Here is a 14,757-nt window from a genome sequence, read left to right on the forward strand (position 1 = left end):
TAACTCTCAATTTGAAATTATTGGACTAAAAGGCTGGTAACAATAGTAAAACAATTTTCATGTCTATTTATATATCATTTGTAATGCCATATGATACTAAACATTTTTATCGTCTCACTTTCACCCACAAAAGAGAGTAAAGGACCCAAAATAATATTTTCCTCTAAAATTTTATAGTTCTGAAATCACTGGGGTCAGTGTAGAGGACATGTAATGTACATGGTATTTTAGAAGTTAAAAAGTAAGGCCGGTTGTGGTGGCTCACACCTGTAATCCCAGCACTTTGGGAGGCCAAGGTGGGTAGATCACCTGAGGTCAGGAGTTCAAGACCAGCCCGGCCAACATGGCGAAACCCCATGTCTACTAAAAATACAAAAATTAGCCGGGCATGGTGGCGCACGCCTATAATCCCAGCTACTTGGGAGGCTGAAGCAGGAGAATTGCTTAAGCCCAGGAGGCGGAGGTACAGTGAGCTGAGATTGCGCCACTGCACACCAGCCTGGGCGACAGAGTGAGACTCCATCTCAGGAAGAAGAAAAAGAAAAAAAAAAAAGTAAGTAGAATGGAACTCCAAAATGGTCTTCTGTTTTTAGAGTAGCTTGACCTATACAGAGAAAACTGAATTATAAGTAAAGTTTCCTTGATTCATTTGTTCCCCTGCTGCCCAAATCACTGGCCTTTTCACTTAGCTATAGGGCGTGAGAGCCCTTTTATCTGTTGATTTTCTTATGTCAGAGGGATCAGAAGTAATGAGATAAAGGGTTTGGGCTGGGTGTGGTGGCTCACAACTGTAATCCCAGCACTTTGGGATGCTGAGGCAGGCGGATCACCTGAGGTTGGGAGTTAGAGACCAGCCTGACCAACATGGAGAAACCTGTCTCTACTAAAAATCCAAAAAAATTAGCCGGGCATGGTGACACATGCCTGTAATCCCAGCTGCTGGGGAAGGCTGAGGCAGGAGAATCACTTGAATCTGGGAGGTGGAGGTTGTGGTGAGCCGAGATCACACCATTGCACTCCAGCCTGGGCAACAAGAGTGAAACTCTTATCTCAAAATAAATAAATAAATAAATAAATAAATAAATAAATAAATAAAGGCTTTGAGCACTTCTGAGGGAAAGGCAGGGTGGAGTATTAAAAGTAGCAGAGGGAAAAGTATTTTTCTTTTTTTTTTTTTTTTTTTGAGACAGAGTCTCTCTGTTCCCCAGGCTGGAGTGCAGTGGCATGATCTTGGCTCACTGCAACCTTCGCTTCCCCTGTTCACGTGATTCTCCTGCTTCAGCCTCCTGAGTAGCTGGGACTACAGGCGCCTGCCACCAGGCCCAGCTAATTTTTTTTTCTTTCTATTTTTAGTAGAGGCAGGGTTTTACCATGTTGGCCAGGCTGGTCTCAAACTCCTGACCTTAAGTGATCTGCCTGCCTTGGCCCCCCACAGTGCTGTGATTACAGGCGTGAGCCACTGTGCCCCGCATGGAAAAGTATTTTTCTTGTTTTATGATCCAGTAAAGTTGCTAGCTGTTGCAATTTGTCATAAGCCTCTCAATTTTAAGAAATTGGAGTGGGCCAGGCGCGGTGGCTCACGCCTTTAATTCCAGCACTTTGGGAGGCCGAGGCGGGCGGATCACCCGAGGTCGGCGGATCACCCAAGGTCAGGAGTTCGAACCAGCCTGGCCAATGTGGTGAAACCCCATCTCTACTAAAAGTACAAACATTAGCCAGGCATGATGGCACGTGCCTGTAACCCCAGCTACTCGGGAGGCTGAGGCAGGAGAATTGCTTGAACCCAGGAGGCGGAGGTTGCAGTGAGTCGAGTTCGAGCCATTGCACTCCAGCCAGGGCATTGCAGTGAGACTGTGTCTCAAAAAAAAAAAAAAGATATTAGAGTGACTTAAATATGTCTTGTTGAAATTCTGTGGTCTGTGCTGCCTTCTTTGAATCCTGGTTTCACCTCTTCCTAACCAAATGATCTTGGGCAAATCACAACTGTGCTGTGCCTTCATTTCCTCATCTGGAAATAGGGATTATAACGGTACTGATCTCTCGGGTTCTTGGGAGTAAATCTATGTGCATGTTTAGAACAGGACCTGGGCTGGACGCGGTGGTGGCTCACGCCTGTAATCCCAGCACTTTGGGAGGCCAAGGAGGGTGGATCACTTGAGGTCAGGAGTTCGAGACCAGCCTGACTGACATGGTAAAACCCCATCTCTACTGAAAATACAAAAATTAGCCGGGCAGGGTGGCGGGTGCCTCTTTCCCAGCTACTCAGGAGGCTGAGGCAGGAGAATCGCTTGAACCTGGGAGGCGGAGGTTGCAGTGAGTCTAGATCACCCGCTGTGCTCCAGCCTGGGCGACAGATTGAGACTCTGTCTTAAAACAACAAAAAACAAAAAACAGGCCAGGTGTGGTGGCTCACGCCTGTAATCTCAACTCTTTGGGAGGCCAAGGCGGGTGGATCACCTGTGGTCAGGAGTTTGAGACCAGCCTGACCAACAAGGAGAAACCCCTTGTCTATTAAAAATATAAAACTAGAGGCCGGGCGCGGTGGCTCAAGCCTGTAATCCCAGCACTTTGGGAGGCCGAGACGGGCGGATCACGAGGTCAAGAGATTGAGACCATCCTGGCTAACATGGTGAAACCCCGTCTCTACTAAAAAATACAAAAATCTCGCCGGGCGAGGTGGCGGGCGCCTGTAGTCCCAGCTACTCGGGAGGCCGAGGCAGGAGAATAGTGTAAACCGGGGAGGCAGAGCTTGCAGTGAGCTGAGATCCGGCCACTGCACTCCAGCCCGGGGGACAGAGCGTGACTCCGTCTCAAAAAAAAAAAAAAAAAATATATATATATATATATATATATATATAAAACTAGCTGGGCATGGTGGCACATGCCTGTAAAATCCCAGCTACTCGGGAGGCTGAGGCAGGAGAATCGCTTGAACCCGGGAGGCAGAGGTTTCGGTGAGCCAAGGTTGTGCCACTGCACTCCAGCCTGGGAGGCACAGCGAGACTCTGTCTCAAAAAAAAAAGAGAAAAGAACAGTGCCTGGTAAGGTGCTATGTAAGTATTAGCTATTATTCAATAAATATCTGAGTACCTGGTATGTACTGGGCAATGTGCTACTTATGGGGGATAAAGAGTCAAATAAAAAGGCACCGGGCGCTGTGGCTCACGCTTGTAATCCCAGCACTTTGGGAGGCCGAGGTGGGCGGATCACACGGTCAGGAGGTCGAGACCATCCTGGCTAACACGGTGAAACCCCGTCTCTACTAAAAATACAAAAACCTAGCCGGGCTTGGTGGCGGGCGCCTGTAGTCCCAGCTACTCAGCTACTTGGGAGGCTGAGGCAGGAGAATGGCGTGAACCTGGGAGGCGGAGCTTGCAGTGAGCCGAGACCGCGCCACTGCAATCCGGCCTGGGCGGAAGAGCGAGACTCTGTCTCAAAAAAAAAAAAAAAAAAAAGAGTCAAATAAAGATACTGGTCTTGGCCTTAGGCTAGTGAAGATCAGTCTTTCCCTTCTATACTTTTAAGAAAGAAAAAATAATTATAATTATCATCAATAATCGTTTATGTTGGATGATGGATTAAAAAGGTCTAAGAAGACCTGAACTTGGTCCTCTAGAAAAGTATAATCTAAACCATATATGTGTGCAACACATAAAACACATACATAAAAAAGCAGAATGCTAAGGTAGGTTATAAGCCTTTTATATGAGTTATAATTCTCAGGTTTTTTATAGCTCCTTGCCTTTGGTGAGCTCACAGCTGTGTTTCTCCAACATTCTTCACCTTTTTGTCACACCTTTTAAATGTGCCAGCATTTAAAAGAAGGGGAAAAGCACTAGTGTACTTATTTAAAATAGGCATTTTTGGCTGGGCACGGTGGCTCACTCCTGTAATTCCAGCACTTTGGGAGGCTGAGGCGAGTGGATCACCTGAGGTCAGGAGCTCGAGACTAGCCTAGCCAGCATGGTGAAACATCGTCTCTACTAAAATACAAAAAGTTAGCTGGGCATGGTGGTGCGGGCCTGTAATCCCAGCTCCTCAGGAGGCTGAGGCAGGAGAATCGCTTGAACCCAGGAGGCGGAGGTTGCGGTGAGCTGAGATCATGCCAGTGCACTACAACTTGGGTGACAGAGTGAGACTGTGTCTCAAAATAAATAAATAAATACATAAAATAGGCATTTTCCTTGGTCGTCTTAGACCTTTGTATGATGAGAAAGTTTAAGGGGCAGAGTGACATTTGGGGAAGGGATGAAAAGTTGGGAAAGAGGAGATTCTTTAGAGCTTCATTTTATAGAGCTGTCATCTCTATGGGGCAGAGGGGTGGGGAGAAGCTGGGATTGTAGGGTGGAGCACAGTGACAGCAGTGCTGAGGCTGGGATGGGTGTGCTCTGTGGTCATTTGCCATCATCTGTTTAAAAGAGTTGCCAGTGCATTTCAACATCTTATGCTGAGCATAAGCTCAGCAAAGATAGTGCTATAGTGTTGGTTCTTACTACTTTTAATAAAAGGTTATCTAATCTAATCATTTTTAAAAAGATTAACAAAATCCCATTTTTCCAAGGATATCCAAAACTTGGTCTTTCTTTCTTAATTTTCTTCCTGCATGGAGGCAGCATACAGTGGCCAAAAGCAAGCATAGCATTTGAATGAAACCTGGGTTCCTATTCAAGTGCATTCTCTTTTTAACTGTGTGACTTGGGGCAAGTTACTTAACCTATTTGAATCTTGGGTTCTTCATATATAAAATGGGAGTAATACATAATGCCACATATTATATGATTCCATTGATATGAAATATCCAAAATAGGCAAATTTATAGAGATAGAAAATAGATTAGTGGTTGCCAGGAGATGTGGGGAGAAGAAAATGAGCAAATAAGGGGTGACTGCTAATGGGTATGGGATTTTTCTGGGGGGAGATGAGAAAGCTCTGGAATTAAATAGTGGTGATATTGTACAACTTTGTGAACATACTAAAAGCCACTGAATTGTACACTTAAAAAGGGTGAATTATATCTCAATAAATAAATAAAATGGGAGTGATAACACCTGCCTTACAAAGTTTTTGTGACATTTGAAGATAATATACCTTAAAGCACAGGCATATAATTAGTGCTAAATATATGTGGCTGGCTGTTTGAGTGGCGTGTGTGTGTGTGTGTGTGTGTGTGTGTATGGTGAGCATTGATTTAGAAAGTTAGAACATGGGGTTGGCAGAAGAGTGAGAGGAACAGAAAGATGGAATGTGGGACAGAACAATTTTGAGCTAGAGGCAGATTTAGGCCCGAGTGTCTAGGCTGCCAGTCCAATTCTGCTTCTGCGGCTCTTCCTTTGTTCTTTTCTGATCTGACTATGGGAATACAAAATGCACCCTGGCAGTAGAGAGACTCTGTTACAAATGAGTCATCACCCAGGCTCCACAGCTTGTACGGAACCGTCATTTACTTAGTGGGAGAATATCTGATTGAATAAGTATAATGTGGCACTACCTACTCAGGCTCTTATTCTAGTTTCCACTCCCTGACATTTAGGGCATCAGACCCCTTGTTGCTGATCTTGCTATCTCCTGCTCCCTGGGAGGAAATGGCCTCCCCAACCACAGTGGCTGTTTGCACCCTTTCCCTTTTTAGCCTTTCTCCTTCCGAATCTTCCTTTCCTGGGGTAATCTGTTTCCCATGGTACAGGTCTGCCTGCTGTGTTGTTGTTGTTGTTATTGTCGTTTTTGAGACAGAGTCTCGCTCTGTTGCCCAGGCTGGAATGCAGTGGCACAATCTCAACTCACTGCAACCTCTGCCTCCTGGGTTCAAGCGGTTCTCCTGTCTCAGCCTCCCAAGTAGCTGGGACTACAGGTGCACACCACCATGCCCGGATAATTTTTGTATTTTTAGTAGAGACAGGGTTTCATCATATTAGTCAGGCTGCTGGAACTCCTGACCTCAGGTGATCCGCCCACCTCAGCCTGCCAAAGCACTGGGATTACACTCGTGAGCCACCTTGCCCAGCTGGTCAGCCCGCTATTAAAAAGGGTTGGGAAATTCTGTCCCCTCCCCCTCCCCTTCCCTCCCCTTCCCTCCCCTCCCCCTCCCCTTCCCTCCCCTCCCCCTCCCCTTCCCTCCCCTCCCCTTCCCCTCCCCTTCCCCTCCCTTTCCCTCCCCTTCCCCTCCCCTCCCCTCCCCTTCCCCTCCCCTCCCCTCCCTCCCCTTCCCCTCCCCTCCCCTCCCCTCCCCTCCCCTCTCCCCTCCCCCTTCCCCTCCTGTCCCCTCCCCTCCCCTCCCCTTTTCTTATTTTATTTTTTGAGACAGTCTCACTCTTGTTGCCCAGGCTGGATCTTGGCTAACTGCAACCTCTGCCTCCTGGATAAAAGTGATTCTCCTGCCTCAGCCTCTCAAGTAGCTGGGACTGCAGGCATGCACCAACCACACCTGGCTAATTTTTTTTTTTTTTTTTTTTTGGTAGAGACAGGGTTTCACTGTTTTGACCAGGCTGATCTTGAACTTCTGGCCTCAAGTGATCTGGCCACCTTGGCCTCCCAGAGTGCTGGGATTACAGGCATGAGCTTCCATTCCCAGCCTGCCTGCTTTTAAAAGATAAAATATTGCCTTTAAGCTTATTATAATTTGCAATATGTTTAGTCTTAAAAGTCATTACTGATTTCAGTATAGTTAGTTCTTCAGCCTTGCAAGTAGTTTTTAAAGAAGGCGTGGATTTAAATAAAAATCCAATCTGGGTTTTACATTTTGTTTTGCTCTGTCTACTTTCTCCTTTTCTTTCTCCATGCTTCTGTTCTCTGTTTTACTAGGTTAAGAGAACAGGGAATCTTTCTCCAATAAATGCACTTCTCAAAAACAATCTTTCAGAATAAAACCTAAAAAAAAGTTACGGAAATAAAGGGGAATATGAATTTTACCTTATACCTGTTAGTCAGTTAATATAGGCTCTGCTCATACAGATCATGCTTTTATTTACTTTCTTTTCTTTCCTTTTTAAAAGAAAAAAAAATATTTAATTGCATTTACTTTAATGCTGAATTTACTCCTGTGTCATAAGTTTTTGTTTCTTCAGTTTCTTCTGGGATAACTTTTTCTTCTGGGCAACCTCCTTTTCTGGTTTAGGAACAACCTATTCCTTTTCTATAAGGATCATCTCAATGTGGCAGAGAGAGCACATGTATGGGTTAATCCGACCATGAGCTCTATAGGTCCAGCGGCACATCTTAGGTGCTTTGTTCACTTGGATATGCTCAATGACCAGAGAATCTACATCTAAACCCTTCAGTTCAGCGTTACTCTCTGCATTTTTAAGCATGTGCAGCAAAAATTCAGCAAGCTTTTTGGGCCACTGACCTTTTGTCCAGCCCCACCGCCTGGCCTGGGCAAACCAGCCAGCTCCACCATTGTAATGTTGGAACGGTACACGCTGTTTCTGTAAAGTGATGTCTTTCAGATACTTCGTGGCTTTTCATATACTCATACCCTTGATGGCCTAAGAAGTGTCACGAGTATTCTTCTTTTTTTTTTTTTTGAGACAGAGTCTCGCTTAGTTGCCCAGGCTGGAGTGCAGTGGCGCAATCTCGGCTCATTGCAAGTTCCGCCTTCCCGGTTCATGCCATTCTCCTGCAGCCTCCGAGTAGCTGGGACTACAGGCACCGGCCACTACGCCCGGCAAATTTTTTTGTATTTTTAGTAGAGACAGGGTTTCACCGTGTTAGCCAGGATGGTCTCGATCTCCTGACCTTGTGATCCGCCCGTCTTGTGATCCGGCCTCCCAAAGTGCTGGGATTACAGGCGTGAGTCACCGTGCCCAGCCTAAGTGTCACTAGTATTCTTGAAGTGAACACGAAGATTTGAACCTCTTGATTTGCATGATTTTGTGGGGTTCTCTGGGTCAAGTGAATAGTGAACCATTTTCACAGATTACCTCAGGCCACATAGGGGAAGAGGCCCCTTCCCTTCCCCCCTTCCCTCTCCCTTCTCCCCTTCCGTTCTCCCCTTCCCCTCTCCCTTTCCCCCCATCCCCTCTCCCCTCCCCTTCCCGAGTTTCCCAAGTTTCCTTTCCTGAGTTTCCTTCTTGTTGCCCAGGCTGGAGTGCAATGGTGCAATCTTGGCTCACTGCAACCTCTGCTTCCCGGGTTCAAGCGATTCTCCTGCTTCAGCCTCCTGAGTAGCTGGGATTGTAGGCATGCGCCTCCACGCCCAGCTAATTTTGTATTTTTAGTAAAGACAGGGTTTCACCATGTTGGTCAGGCTGGTCTCGAATTCCTGATCTTGGGTGATCCTCCCGTCTTGGCCTCCCAAAGTGCTGGCATTACAGGTGTGAGCCACCGCCCCCGGACTTTTCTTTTATATGATTAGCTGTGGATATGTTTGTATTAGTCTGCTGACAAGATTGTGTACCCCTAAGGATAAAGAGTATGTTTTACTCATTTTGTACCCCCCGTAGTGCCTACCATAGTGCTTTGTACATAATGGGCAAATAAATATCTGTTAAATTATTTCCACAGCTGGTGGATATTGGAATGATGTTTTGAAATTAAATGCAATTTAATTCCTTCTTCGGAAGGGCATTTTTTGGCCCCATAGAACATAAGAATTTTTGTAAATTCATACACATTTTACCCTCTGGGCCCCTAAAAAAGAACAATGATAGGTGACTAAGCATTTGATAGGTGACTAGTTAGGCTGCAGTTGCATTTTTTTTTTTATTAAAAAATTTTGTTTTTAATTTTGTGAGTACATAGTAGGTTTCTATATTTATGGGACACCTGAGATGTTTTGATACAAGCATGCAATGTGGAATAAACACATCATGGAGAATGGGGTACCCATCCCCTTAAGCACTTATCCTTTGAGTTACAAACAGTCTAATTACTTTCTTTAAGTTATTTAAAAATAGACAATTGGGCTGGCATGGTGGCTTATGCCTATAATCCCAGCACTTTGGGAGGCCGAGGCAGGTGAATAACATGAGGTCAGGTGTTCGAGACCAGCCTAACCAACATGGTGAAACCCCGTCTCTACTAAAAATACAAAACTAGCCGGGTGTGGTGGCACGCACCTGTAATACTAGCTACTCAGGAGGCTGAGGCTGGAAAATCACTTGAACCTGGGAGGTGGAGGTCGCAGTGAGCCGAGATCACACCATTGCACTCCAGCCTGGGCAACAAGAGTGAAACTGTCTCAAAAAAAAAAAAAACAATTGACTTATTACTTATTATTGACTATAGTCACCCTGTTGTGCTATCAAATAGTAGGTGCAGTTGCATTCTATGCCAGTATCCCAAAGAATTATTTTCATGTTCCAAAGAATGACTTGCATGCAATGCCAGTAGATCTGAGCTTCACCATGATATGGCAAGTAAATTGTTAATATTCATTCACTCAGCAAATCTTTATTTAATGCCTGACTCTGTACTAGGCACAGGTCACACATTGGTGAACCACTCTATCCGACTAACTGAGATTATTAATTCCAATTGATGTTATGAAGGAAAGAAGGATTAGTGTTTCATCATGTCCCTCCCAGAGGATTTTCTACAAATTTGTTATCTACTTAACCATTAGTTGTCTTTGAGTGGATAGAAGTGTAGAGCATATGGAAAGTTGTAAGATTAAATGGCATTGATAAGAATAGGAGTTGAGGCTGGACGCAGTGGCTTACATCTGTAATCCCAGCACTTCGGGAGGCCGAGGTAGGCGGATCACCTGAGGTCAGGAGTTCAAGACCAGTCTGGCCATGGCGAAACCCCATCTCTACTAAAAATACAAAAAAATTGGCTGGGTGCGGTAGCTCATGCCTATAATCCCAGCACTTTGGGGGGCCAAGGTGGGTGGATCACCTGAGGTCAGGAGTTCAAAACCACCCTGGCTAACATGATGAAACCCTGTCTCTACTAAAAATATAAAAAATTATCCAGGCATGGTAGCGGGTGCCTGTAATCCCAGCTACTTGGGAGGCTGAGGCAGGAGGATCTCTTGAACCCAGGAGGTGAAGGTTGCAATGAGCTGAGATCAGGCCACCGCACTCCAGCCTGGGTGACATAGTGAGACTCTTGTCTTGTTAAAAAAAAGAATAAGAGTTGAAATGTTCTGCCCACTTTCTGACAGTAGAGGAAAATCAGCCTATTTTCTCTTTGATGGAAAGATTATATCATCTTGTTTATATGGTTCAAATGCAGAATGCATTTATGAAGATTACTGTTAGAGCTTCTTTCATTTCTGTCTTTCTTAGAAGTTACAGACAAGCCAGTAGGAAAAGTACGAGGTGTGGGTGGATGTGGTTTTTTTGGTTATGATTGTAAGACCTAAGGTTACTTTGCTCCTTCTTACAGGAAGATAGCCTCTAGGGATGATGGGGTTTGCTTCCTACATGGTGCAGGGAATCTGAGTAGTGTCATTCATAACAAGACTACAGAGGGTGAGTTCATGTGGGGGTGCAACTTTTCTATTTTACCTCTCAGAGCTCTGACTGGAGTACCCTGGGAGGATGTCCAGTCTCAGTATAGGCCATTCCCAGGTTTGAAGGTTGATTCAGTTCTTTGCCAACCTATGGAACCTGGAACTTGACACTTACGTGACCAGAGGAGAACAGATGTAGAAATGCTTAAGATATGTGTCTCCTTGCTTTGAGCTATAAATGAGACTCTCTGAGAAAATTCCCTTATGCGTAATGTTCCTCCAAAGTCCAAACAAAAACTCTTGAAGGGCAAGTTGGTCAGAGCATGGAGACTCATCAGTATCCCCTGCGGATTCTGGTTGAAGCGCCTGTCATAGGCAGTGCGTTTTTCTGTTTTCTTCTCTAGGCAATGTGAACAGTTTGGATGTATTCCCCAGCTGTGTGCCACGTGGCTGTGGGAACCTTTTGACCACCACTTTCTTTTGAGTTGGGCTTTATTATAACATGCTTCCGTTCCCTGGGGTGGTGTGCTCTGGGCTCAGGATGATGGGAGTAGGACTTGAGGATTGTTTTGCTTTTCACTTGTCAATTGTCCCAAAGAATTATGTCTAGGTTATATATTTATAAAAGCCTTTGATTGTTTTTAATTCCACTTCTTTTAAAAAATTACTTTCATCCCCAAAGTGTCTAACTTTAGTTTCATCAGATTAAGAGCTTTAGTGCCCGGGAGACTGAGGCAGAAGAATCGCTTGAACCCGGGAGGCAGAGATTGCGGTGAGCCGAGATCACCCCACTGCACTCCAATCTGGCGACAGAGCAAGACTCTATCTCAAAAAAAAAAAAAAAAAGCAAAAAAAAAGCTTTAGTGCCTTATTTATGCCTGACAAATTTCAGTTTAGATCTTTTTTTTTTTTTTTTGAGATGGAGTCTTGCTGTGTCGCCCAGGCTGGAGTGCAGTGGCGCGATCTCGGCTCACTGCAACCTCTGTCTCCTGGGTTCACGCCATTCTCCTGCCTCAGCCTCCCAAGTAGCTGGGACTACAGGAACCCGCCACCACGCCCAGCTAATTTTAAAAATATTTTTAGTAGAGACGGGGTTTCATCATGTTAGCCAGGATGGTTTCGATCTCCTGACCTCTGACCTCGTGATCCGCCCCCCTCAGCCTCCCAAAGTGCTGGGATTACAGGCTTGAGCCACCGCGCCCGGCCAGTTTAGATCTTTTTTTTAAATCTTTTCTAGTCTATTTAATGGGGAGACAATTTCCCAGGCTTTTTTTTTTTTTTTTTTTTTTTTAATCAAATCAAACTTGCCAGAGCAAAGACTAAGGCCCTATCACAAATGCAGCTAGGTTATAAGACTAGTTTAAATAAAAGCTCTTTCTATTCAATTGAGAGGGACAGTAAGTGAACCAGTATGGAGTTTACGTTTTAGGAATATTCCATATGATATACTCTAGCCTCAGCGTTTAAGATTATGGCAATATCGAGGTGCAAGGAGGAATGTGGGGAAATATAGCTAGTAGAAGAAAAGTCATTCTTAAGTTTTAGTATATAAGAACCCCAATGAGGAAACCTCTTTCACTTTCTCCTGATTGAACAACTGACATGCTCTTCTGGTTCTGTCCCATGGAGATAATTGGAAAAGTTTTGCTGCTTCAACTTGGAAAAGTGGTTTGTTGGTATAGGATAAAAGTAGTTAGTGTATAATGGCGATATAGGCTCTACCACTAAGTAAACATAAGGGGTCACTACAGGCAGTGCAAAGTCAAAGTCAAGCTTCCCCTGGTGGTTTCTTTTCTTTTTTTTTGAGACGGAGTTTTGCTCTTGTTGCCCAGGCTGGAGTGCAACAGCGTGATCTTGGCTCACCGCAGCCTCCACTTCCCGGGTTCAAGCGATTCTCCTGCCTCAGCCTACCAAGTAGCTGGGATTACAGGCATGTGCCACCAAGCCCAGCTAATTTTGTATTTTTAATAGAGACGAGGTTTCTCCATGATGGTCAGGCTGGTCTCAAACTCCCAACCTCAGGTGATCCGCCCTCCTCGGCCTCCCAAAGTGCTGGGATTACAGGCATGAGCCATCACGCCTGGCCTTGGTGGTTTCTTATTTAATGAACCTGATGGTTACAGGTAACTTTTATCAGAGTGTCCTATACTGGAACATCATGTTGGTCTATACTGCTTAGACTTGTGGATTTGGATTCTAAGTCTGATCCTAAACTACTTACTTAGATCAGTGCCTTGAACTCCCCAGACTCTGAGCAAGCAATAGTAAACATCACAGGAAGATTGATGAGATGGAAGGTAATGTGCAGGGCAAAAGTGGAGACAGTGAAGAAACTGTTATTGTTCAAATCCGATTATTGCTGTATTTGATGTATTTTTTTTTTTTTTTCCTGCTGGCTTTTCTTCTCAAGTAAAATCCTATCTCTTGATCTCTTTCCTCTGAGATCAAGAGCTGGATACGCTTTACTAGATATACCTTTGGATCCTAAAAAAATTATTTTGAAATAATTGTAAACATACGTAAGTGTTGCAAGAACAATAAAAGAGTTCTAATACCTGCTTCATGCAAATTTTCTAGTTGTTAACATTTTCATGGATTTGTTCCATCACCCAGTCTCTCTCCTTCCTGATATATATTAGATGTAGTCTTTTAATGAACCTTTTGAGAGCTGAATGCAGATAGTTTTTCTCATCTCCTCTAAACACTTCAGTGTACATTCCTCCCAAACAAGGATATGCTTTTATGATCATCATACGGCTCACCAAATCAAGAAATTAACCTGGGTTCAGTACTACCATCCAGTCCACAGACCCTGTTCAGGTTTTGCCAACTGTCCCAACAATGTCTCCTTTTTTTTTTTCTTTCATCACAGGGTATATGATGTCAACCCATCCCTGGAGATGTTTTCTCCACCTTAAATTCACCATTTTTAGGGCCAGGCGTGGTGGCTCATGCCTGTAATCCCAGCACTTTGGGAGACCAAGGTGGGTGGATCACCTGAAGTCAGGAATTCAATACCAGCCTGGCCACTGTGGCAAAACCCCATCTCTACTAAAAATACAAAAAAAATTAACCAGGCATGGTGGTGCATGCTTGTAATCCCTGCTACTTGAGAGGCTGAGGCAGGAGAATTGTTTGAACCCGGGAGGTGGAGGCTGCAGTGAGCTGGGATCATGCCATTGCACTCCAGCTTGGGCAACAAGAACAAAACTCTGTCTCAAAAAAAAAAAAAATAAATAAAAATAAATAAATTCACCATTTTTTCCTTTGCAATTGATTAGTTTGTGAATTACCATTTTTTCCTTTGCAGTTGATTAGTTTGTGGAGAGGTGTTCTTATATTTCACTGATACCCTGTTTCTCAAAAAACCTCCTTCCAGTAGACCTGGCATTCACTGATAACTCCCACCTGTCTCGGTGATGGGGTTTTTTTTTTGGTTTTGTTTTGTTTTGTTTTTACAGGCAAGGTCTTGCTTGGTTACCCAGGCTGGATGGAGTGCAGTGGTATGATCATAGCTCACTGCAGCCTTAATTTCCTGGGCTCAGGCAATCCTCCTGCCTCAGCCTCCCTAGTGTCTGGGACTACAGACACATGTCACCGTGCCTAGCTAATTTTAAAATTTTTTGTAGAGATGGAGTCTTACTATGTTGCCCAGGTTGGTCTTGAACTCCTAGGCTCAAGCGATCCTCCTGCCTCAGCCTCCTGAAGTGCTGGGATTACAGGCGTGAGCGACCATGTCCAGCCCAATGGTGGTGTTTATATCCATAATTGCTTGTATATGTATTAGTTGTAGTCTACTGTAAAGAAGAGCTTTCCTTTTCTCTTGTTTATTTAATCATTGTAGACTTGTGAATTTTTTCAATGGATTGTAATATCTTCCTATCACTTTTTATTTTTATGCATAAATTGTCCCCACTTTGGTGAGTGAGTTTCCCTTCAAGCTCGTTCCTGTGTCCTTTTGACATATTCCCACCTTTGGATCATTGTTAATGCTTATAAACTGTTATACACTGCCTTCCAAATGCCAGAAACTAAGCCCTCTGTGAACCATGGGGTTGACTTCCTTCAAGGAACTACTTCCATCTCTGTGTCCCATACATTAAAGCCTCAACTGCCAGCTGCGATTCTGTTCCCTCTGTAGTGTGACCAGTCTCAGGAGCAGTTTCACCCAGAAAGGAGCTTCTTCAGCATGCTGCTGAGTATGTTCCCATTTTACATGGCTCCTAGGGAGTATCAGCCTCTAGGGAGGCGGTCTCCTCTCCCCAGGTGCCAATACTATGTGCTTCTTAAAAGCTGTGAGAGATCTTAACATGACCCTGACATAGAATAACTTTAGAGAGACTTCTGCCAACTTGACATTTCCG

The 14,757-nt window shown here is 44.5% G+C and overlaps 1 protein-coding gene and 1 pseudogene across 1 annotated transcript in view; one reads left to right on the top strand and one right to left on the bottom strand.

Annotated features, from left to right (window-relative positions):
• DSTYK (dual serine/threonine and tyrosine protein kinase) overlaps nt 1–14,757 on the top strand; it is a 71,254-nt gene that overhangs the window by 3,482 nt on the left and 53,015 nt on the right.
• On the bottom strand, nt 7,029–7,903 carry LOC115899132 (annotated as a pseudogene).

This window comes from Rhinopithecus roxellana, chromosome 8 (assembly GCF_007565055.1).
Source record: "Rhinopithecus roxellana isolate Shanxi Qingling chromosome 8, ASM756505v1, whole genome shotgun sequence".
In the NCBI taxonomy this organism is placed as follows: Eukaryota; Metazoa; Chordata; class Mammalia; order Primates; family Cercopithecidae; genus Rhinopithecus; species Rhinopithecus roxellana.